Source organism: Larimichthys crocea, unplaced genomic scaffold (genome assembly GCF_000972845.2).
Source record: "Larimichthys crocea isolate SSNF unplaced genomic scaffold, L_crocea_2.0 scaffold306, whole genome shotgun sequence".
NCBI lineage: Eukaryota > Metazoa > Chordata > Actinopteri > Sciaenidae > Larimichthys > Larimichthys crocea.
The window spans coordinates 131,476-140,317 of NW_020854036.1; the positions used below are offsets into that span (position 1 = coordinate 131,476).

The window sequence follows — 8,842 nt, forward strand, 5'->3', positions numbered from 1 at the left end:
TGGTCAGTGGTGTCAAATGTGGCACTAAGATCTAACAGGACAAGTACAGAGATGAATCCTTTGTATGATGCTATTAGGAGGTCATTTGTAACTTTGACTAATGCGATCTCTGTGCTATGATGCACTCTAAATTCTGACTGAAAATCCTCAAATAGACTATTGTTATGGAGAAAGTCACACAGCTGATTAGCTACAGCTTTCTCAAGTATCTTAGACAGAAAGGGAAGGTTTGATATCGGTCTGTAGTTGGCTAAGACCTCTGGGTCTAGAGTGGGCTTTTTAAGAAGAGGTTTAATTACAGCTACCTTAAAGGACTGTGGTACATATCCTGATAATAAAGACAGATTATTCGTATCCAATAAAGAATGACTAACTAGAGGTAAAACATCCTTGAGCAGCCTGGTTGGGGTGGGGGTCTAAGAGACAGGTTGACGGCTTAGCTGCAGAAATGATTAAAGTTATTTGATGAAGGTCGATGGGAGAAAAACTGTCTAAATACATATCAGGTTTTACAGCTGTTTCAAAACTTGCTGTATCAGAATGCAGATCAATGCCTGTTGAGGGCAAGAGGTGATGGATTTTGTCTCTAATAGTTACATTAAAGAAGCTCATGAAGTCATTGCTACTTAGACCTAAAGGAATAGATGGCTCAGTAGAGCTGTGATTCTCTGTTAGCCTGGCTACAGTGCTGAAGAGAAACCTGGGGTTGTTCTTATTCTCCTCTATTAAGAGTAGTAGGCTGCTCTGGCATTACGGAGAGCCTTCCTGTATGTTTGAGATTATCTTATCTTTTTCAGAGGTGCAATAGAGTCTAGAGTTGTCCGTAATGAGCCTGTAGTACTATTAACAAGATGATCTATTTGTGAGGGACTAAAGGAAGCAGACAAGTCCTCAGCTTCTTACTGGTGATGGAAGATGACATCACATCCTGTCTTCTCTCCACTGACTTCCTGTTTGTTTCAGAACTCCACTGACTTCCTGTTTGTTTCAGAATTGATTCAAAGATTTTACTGGTCGTCTTTAAATCACGTCTGGGTCTGGCTCCACGCTACATTGATGCAGAGATGTTGACCCCTTATGAGCTAGTCCACAGCCTGAGATCTTTAGGTGGGGGGTCTTTCTGATTGTTGCAGTCGAAGCTTAAATCTAAAAGTTGGCCAACTTGGTAAACGGGACATATTGAATAAGACCAAAGTGAGACCTATCCAGAACCTGTTGCCAGCTAAGGTGCCAGAAGTGACCATGCAACAGGACTTTGGCATCTGTGGTCAAATTGGTGACGGAGGCCAGCATGACAAGTTATCATTCACCAACCTCTTGGACCAGATAGAGGCTGTGAAAGAGGCCATGAGCCCAGGCCTGAAGCTGAGACACATGCTTGTTATAAAGACTGAGTTGACCCTGCCTCAGCTTAAAAATAATAATATTAAAGGAATAATATGTCAGATATTTACTGTATTCAATTGTGAGATGACCATGCTGTGTCATCATGAAGGTGATAGATGAAGGAAACATGCTAAACTGAAATACTTGACAACAATACTACAGCCGGCATGTTCTCCTTTTGAAATTTGCATTCCGGTCCTGAAAGTCTGTTTGTGTTTTGTCCTGTGTGATCCTGCACACTGCCCATGTCGATGCTGCCGCGTTACAGTTTACGACAGTGACTACAAAAAGTGATTAACATCAGTACACTCAGATAGAAATTAGTGAGGACAGAAGAGTCTATGAGTGCATTTAGAAATGTTTTATTAGCACAAGACTGGATGTTTATGTATGGAGAACAAGGCATATGAAACATTCAACAGCCATCAACCTCAGCACAATGGGTCCCAGGACTTTCTCTGACACTGCAACCAAACTGTGGAACTTCCCTTCCTTCCTCTTCCCATCATTATTATTAGATCCATACAAAATAAGAACATGAAGGAGTGGAGGAGTCTCAGTGTGTCAGCAGCAGCAGAGCAGTCCAGATCCACTGATGATCCTCTGTCACATGATCCAGAGGAACACACATGATGATGGTGGACTTGACATTGTGTCTGACAGTGGAGCTGATCTCAGAGCAGTTCAGACTGCAGTGCTAACAGTCATCTCCAATTGTAGAGATTCCTCCGTCAGTCTCTGCTGGATGAAGCTCTCCTCTCCACTCCACCTCCCAGTAACATGGCCCAGTCAGAGCTGTGGCTGCTGCTTCAACCTCTCTGGATCATCAGAACTCAGCTGATCCTCTCTCAACACAAACACCTTTCTCATCACTCACACTCTTACAGAGACCACCATCTGATGAGAGAAGAAGACAGACAACAGAAGTCATAAATCATTGTTTCCAGAGACTCCCTTCATCAGCTGTCAGTCAGTGATGCAGCACATCCAGTATAAAGACCAGCAGGACTTCAGTCCCGTTCACACACAAGTGGAGTGGCTGTGTAGCTCGTCTCACAGCTTCAGGAAATACTGGATCTATGCTTTGATACTAACTGTGTTTAGTGCAATACTGCTGAGACCAACATGGACTGACTGCAACCCTCTACTGACCTCAGAGTCTGCAGACTGCAGTGTGGACTCTCCACAAGATCAGACAGAGGCTTCACTCCTGAATCCTGCAGGTTGTTCCAATTCAGGTCCAGCTCTGTCAGATGGGAGGGGTTGGACTTCAGAGCTGAGGCCAGAGAAGCACAGCTGATCTCTGACAACCAGCAGTCCATTAATCTGAATAAAGAATAAATTATGTAAGTTTAGAAGACAAAGTTCCTGCTTGAAATCATGTTTAATAATCTGTTCAGAGCTGAAGAAGGTTTAGAAAGATCAGCATCATATAACTTCATCACAATGTAGAAAATTTAAATACTGAATATATTTGTTATTGTGTGACAGTTGAAATAGAGATTTATTTATTCATTTATTGTATTTATTAGGGTTCAACGATACACAAAATTCACGGTTCGGTTTGATATTTTAGTGTCACCATTCAGTATCTTTCCATGCCTTTTTTAACTTGTAGTTTATTGAAATTACCAACAATTGTTTCAAGTCAAAAGTACAGTTTTTAAATTAAATTTCAGGGTCATACTTAATACGAAAACCAAAGTGGTTTCAAACACCAGATCTGAAGGATCTGGGAGGATCTTCGATTTCAGGTGTATTTAAAGCATTAGCCACGTTGCAACGAGCTATCCTGGCATGTAGCTTCTGTCTCAGCAGCTTGGTGTGAATGAATGTAGGAGGCGCAGCTTAGTGGCTCTGCGCTCAACAATGCAGCCTATGCTCCGCAAGCCCAGCAGACTTTGTTTACTTGCTCAGATTTGGCCATTTTCCCAGTGTGTGTTCTTCTAAACATGTTTCTACGTGTGTAAATATGCTACGTAGTTAATTAGTTTCACTTTTGTCTGTTTTTACGACCGGCAGTTTGTGCAGGGCCGGTGGGGTTTGGGCGTAAGGCGGAGTAGTCGAGCGCAGATCCACTGAGTTTTCAGCACAGAGCGTATCGTCAGAAGTTGATAAAATAAATATAAAAAAGCATATTGTTTGATTCATGGTGTGTACTGAACCGAGACCACGGTTGATGTATTGTTGCACCCCTAGTATTTATGTATTTTTATTCTCATTTATTTAAACAAAAACATGATGTGAAATATAAGATAAAAAGTTGAAGAGGTTTAGAGTGAATTATTCTGTCTAGACTAAAACCACAGAAGAAAAAAATAGACTTTAGCATTCAGATACTCAGTGTGGATCAGTATAATATCAGCCTGATGTCTACAGTTTAGTGTCAACACAACTTTCACATCATATTAATCTCAGCACAGAAGTAAAAAATGGTGTCTAATCTCAGAGTCTTCAGTCTACAGTGTGGACTCTGCAGAAAATCACATAGCAGCTTCACTCCTGAATCTTGCAGCTTGTTTCTGCTCAGGTCCAGCTCTGTCAGGTGGGAGGGGTTGGACTTCAGAGCTGAGGCCAGAGAAGCACAGCTGATCTCTGACAAACTGCAGCTCCTCAATCTGAATAAATGATGTTGATAAAAATCCATTTATAATCCAGACAGATGTGTTCAGGTTTGAAATGTGCAGCTCAACATTACTATGTCCTAATCAATGAGCTTTTCTCTAAAATAAGTAGAGTGACTTTGTCATTGTGTTATTGTGGATCATCATAATGTCAGCCTTCTACAGACATCATCCAAATGTCAGCAACACAATCAGACAACCATTCATGTCGACACAGATTAATAACATCCTGCTGATCTCAGTCAAGTCTGGAATTAGAGGATCAAATTAAATCAGACATGTTGGACTAAAAACTGTTTATTACTCAGGTGTGCGTGTTTTGGTTTGGCGTGGCTGGTGCGTGGCCTAGCGAGGCACGGCTTACTTTTTATATTTAGTCGGCCAGTTGTCTGGCTGGAGGTTGCAGCTGCGGGTTGCTGCTTCGGCGTGGTGTGTGTGGCGGTCCAGGTGCTGCGTGGCATGCGTTTTGTGACTCCCGTTGTGCAGCGTCTGCTTATTCACCGACTGAGGCTGGAAGTGGGGGAGCGTGGCCGTCAAGCTGGTGCTTAATTTGCCATGCATTGCGTAGCATTCAGTTTCTACGTTAAAGCATCATGGTGCTGCGCCCCTCCTGTACTGGTGTACTGAAGTCTTCACGTCCCGTCAGTGGCTCCCCGCCGGAGCGGGCCTTTATGGGCTGCAGGGTCTTCTACTGCTGTTCTGTCTAGGCTGGTTTTATAAGTGCCGGTTGCCAATTTAGTGAATTTTAATGTTTTTTTGTTTTTTTTTCTTTTGTGTGTGTGTCTATGTGTGGGTTCTCTGCTTGGCCCATAGATCCCTGTTTATCACTGATTCTGTTTAACATTGAACAGTAATTGTGATATAACATGTTAACGTTGTGTTTGTCCCACTTTTAGTAACTTGACCAGCTTACTGGGCCGTGTGTATGTGCCGGTGGGCGCGCTATCCAAGACCAAGTGAGTCTGAAATGATTGCTATAGGCCACTATTTTGTGGTATCAGTACAATCTAGTGTGCAAGTTCTCACCCCTGTGTTGCATTGCCTAATAGCCGATTCTCCTCTTCTTTTGAACAGTAGCTGTTGGTGCTGCTGGTGAGAGTGACTGGCTGATCCTGGTGGTGGTCCCTTCACATTCCTGTACAGTAATGCACTTGGGTGTCAACAATTTGTGTGTGGTTTTCTCACGGGTGGTGTAACATAAGGAACCTTCCCCATACCCCCTCCCTTAGCAAGTCATCTCGACCGGTGAGCCCTGAATCTCCTGTACCCTGCACTGTAGAGGCAATATAGGCAACACTTATACAGAAGAGGGGTTTGGTTTGTGTAATACTACACTGATTGTAGATTGTATTGACAACCTGTGTTATTATGTTTTATCTAAACAGCTTTTGTGAATAATACATTTTGTATCTTTTTTGGTGAATACACGTCAAGTGCCTGTGTCTTTCGGACCTGTGTCCTGTGGTGGATCATAGACTGATTGTCCCTGTATTAATTCCTTGAGGTGAGATTCCCCTAGATTCCACTAGCCGAGGCCAGCACTACAATAACAGAGCGATTGGTTGTCGTGCCTCAAGATCGTAGGTGTCCAACCTTTAATGGAAAGACCGGTATAAGCAGTAGTCGAGTTGTAAAATGAAACCAGGGGTGATGGTGAAATATTTCATTTGTGTGACATATTTTCCAGCAGCGGGGTCTGGGGGTCCTCCCCCAGAAAAATTTGTATTTCTTAGATGCAATTTCCTGCATTCTAGTCAATTTTAGGGTGACTTGCTAGACATGGCAAATCCTAAATCCAATCTGATTCATAGCTTGCATTCTCAGTTGCATGGCCTGCACAAGACAATACTATTTATCGGAAAGAAACAATAACCACTTAACTATGGACATCATGTCATTCACATCTTTTTTAAACATATTTTTAAAAACATTTTAAATATCTTTATTTGTGAATGTGCTCAAATATTTTTTTAAACACAACTTTGTGTATGTTTTTAACATCTTTGTGTGTTTTTAAACATATTTAAATACATTTAAACACATTTTTGTTAAAAAACATCCTCACTTAAAAAAACACAATTCGAGTTTTAATACGACGCGATGTTTGAAACAAGCGGTATTAAAGAATATGAAGCCGCAGGTAGCAGCTACAGAGCGTGGATGTGGATGATTGACACCTGTCACCTGTCGACCAATCAGAGTCAGGAGAATCTATTAGTACCGCCCACATTCACCTTTGACCCACCAATGACGATCCAGAATGAAGTAAACCCAAAGGTAGTATATCGCACCAAGAGGTCTCACTTCACTGTCAAAGCCTCTTTGTCTTTATGTAACAACCAGGAGCTTCGTGACTGATTCAAACTAAAGCAGAGACATAGCAGAGACATAGTAGGAGACATTAGCAGAGACATTAGCAGAGACATTAGCAGCGTTTCTTCACGCTGGAATAGAACTTTTGACACGAAACAGCAAAGATCAGACATACTGTGTCGTTTTGTGGATTTTTTTTGCTACTCTTTGAGGGCTAGCTCACCGAGTTTTCATCGCACAGTGATGAGACACATATCTTTGTAAGATATATTTTTATTTTTTCCCCCGCCGCGCCTCCCCTGAAGTCCTCTGGCGCCCCCCAAGGAGGCGCACCTCACACTTTGAAAACCGCTGACATAGGTAATAGGCTGATTATCATAAAGCCAACCTAAATGTCAAATGGTAATTCTATTTCCAGTGTTAAATATAAGTAATTTTCACATGCATTGATAAAATGCCATAAGGGATGGAAGAAGGGATGACCATTTTAGAAGAGGGATGATTTTGACCATATTTCCCCCAGGGGGGGGGCCCCCCCCCCCCCCCCCCCTCAACTCGAGTACTGGGTATAAGTGTAAATGACTGGGCAGAGGAAGTTCAGGCCTGCATGCGCACCCGTCGCTTGACAGCTGCCGACCAGGTCCTCTTTATGTTTGATCATTTAGAAGGGGAGCCAAGGGACGAGATTAAATATCGTACCAACGCTGAACAAGCAGATCCAGCCCAGATTCTTGCCATCCTGAAAGATTTGTATGGTTGCACTCGTTCATATATAGCCTTGCAGCACACCTCCTTTGCTAGGACACAGCAAGGAGAGACTTTGCAGGAGTTTTCCTTGGCTCTGATGGCCCTTATGGAGCAGGTTAAGCAGCGAGCACCTGATGGTCTCCTTAATTCAGCAGTTCTGCTTCGTGACCAATTTGTAGAACTTGATGGTGCACTTTGTAGAGAGCTGAAACAGTTGGTCAGTCGTCAGCCCTCTGCCACGCTGATGGAAGTGCATGCTGAAGCTCTCCGTTGGGAAAGAGAGGGGTTCTCAGGTGGTCTCAGAGACCGTGGTCATTCTCTTCCAGCCTTGTACGATCTGCAATATGGGGTACAGAGCAGTCCCCACCCACCCCTTGCTACTGCACAGAGCTCAAAACTAGGTGAGCTGAAGGAACTTTTGAAACGACAGCAGGAACAACTCAACCAGCTCACCCAGACGGTGGCTTTATTGCAGACCTCCTCTCTCTTGCCGCAACCCAGTCATGCTGGTCCCGTAATATGACGGAGGTGTCACCGACCAGGCCACTTTGCCAGGGAGTGTCATGGTCGGCAAGCTCCCCTTCATGCCCGTGCTAGTTCTGCACTTAGCTTAGCAGCCAGCGCGACCAGACCTTCCCCTCCTTCTTCTTCCCAGCCGGAAAACTGAAACCCCCTGAGTTGCCAAGCCACAGGTCAGGCGGGGAGCCTATAGGCTCAAAGGGAGGGACCATGGGTAAATTAATGTCATCTTGTCCTCATCTTGAGGTCTCGATGGGTGGCGTTATCGTCCCATGCTTGGTGGATGCTGGATCCATGGTGTCCACTATAACAGAGAGTATTTTGCACCATGGGGCCTCGATCGACTCCAGTCTTGTCATTGGCTCCAACTCCGAGCGTCTAATGGTTTGGCAATTCCGTATATTGGCTATCTTGAGCTAGATGTGACACTGTGTGTCAAGGTGTTTCAGGTGGGATACTGGTGGTGCGAGACCCCCCCGGCGCATCAGCTTCCGTCCCCGGGATCTTGGGGATAAACGTCATCCGACGATGTTACAGGGAGCTCTTTGGGGCACATGGTGTTGGGTTGTTCAGCTTGCTGGTAGTTAGCCAGGCCCCTGGTTCAGTCCTTGAAGCCCTGTAGCAATGTCACCAAGCCACCACTCAACAGCCCAAGGATTGTGCTGGTATGGCGAGGGTTCGAGGCTCACAGGTGGTGCACGTGCCTGGTGGGGTCATACAGTTTATTGCGAGCACTTGTCCAGAACAGTCCTTTAGTCTGGTTGTGCTTTTTGAGCCCCTAGCATCTGGGCTCCCAGCAGGGCTTCTTGCTTCCCCCTGCCTGGTCCAAGTTGTCTGTGGTATTGCTTACAGTGTAAGCTGTAGTCAACGTAGGAGCTACTGAGGTCCAACTTTATCCACGCACCACTTTGGGCACTCTAAGCAGTGCCCAAGTCGTGAGTCTGCCCACTGGTGTCACAGAACTGGGGTCAACCACGGCTACCGTTTCTTCTTGCGTGGCTGGTGGCTCCGTGCAGACTGCTATAGAGGAGTTAGATTTGTCAGCTCTCGCTGACCAAGATCAAGTTGAGGTGCGGTCTCTACTGCAGAAGTACAGCTCTGTCTTTTCTGCGCATGATGGTGACTTAGGGTGCACCAAGCTTATTGCACATGACATACCAGTGCTTGATGATGTCCCTGTGCGACAAAGATACAGGCACATCCCGCCGTCAGAATATGAGGAGGCCAAGGCCCATGTTAATCAGCTTCTGGAG

General features: G+C 44.6%; 1 protein-coding gene across 2 annotated transcripts in view; it reads left to right on the forward strand.

Moving 5' to 3' along the window:
* Positions 1-8,842, forward strand: part of cnot4b (CCR4-NOT transcription complex, subunit 4b) — an 83,315-nt gene that overhangs the window by 57,303 nt on the left and 17,170 nt on the right. The gene's annotated exons all lie outside the window — the stretch shown is intronic.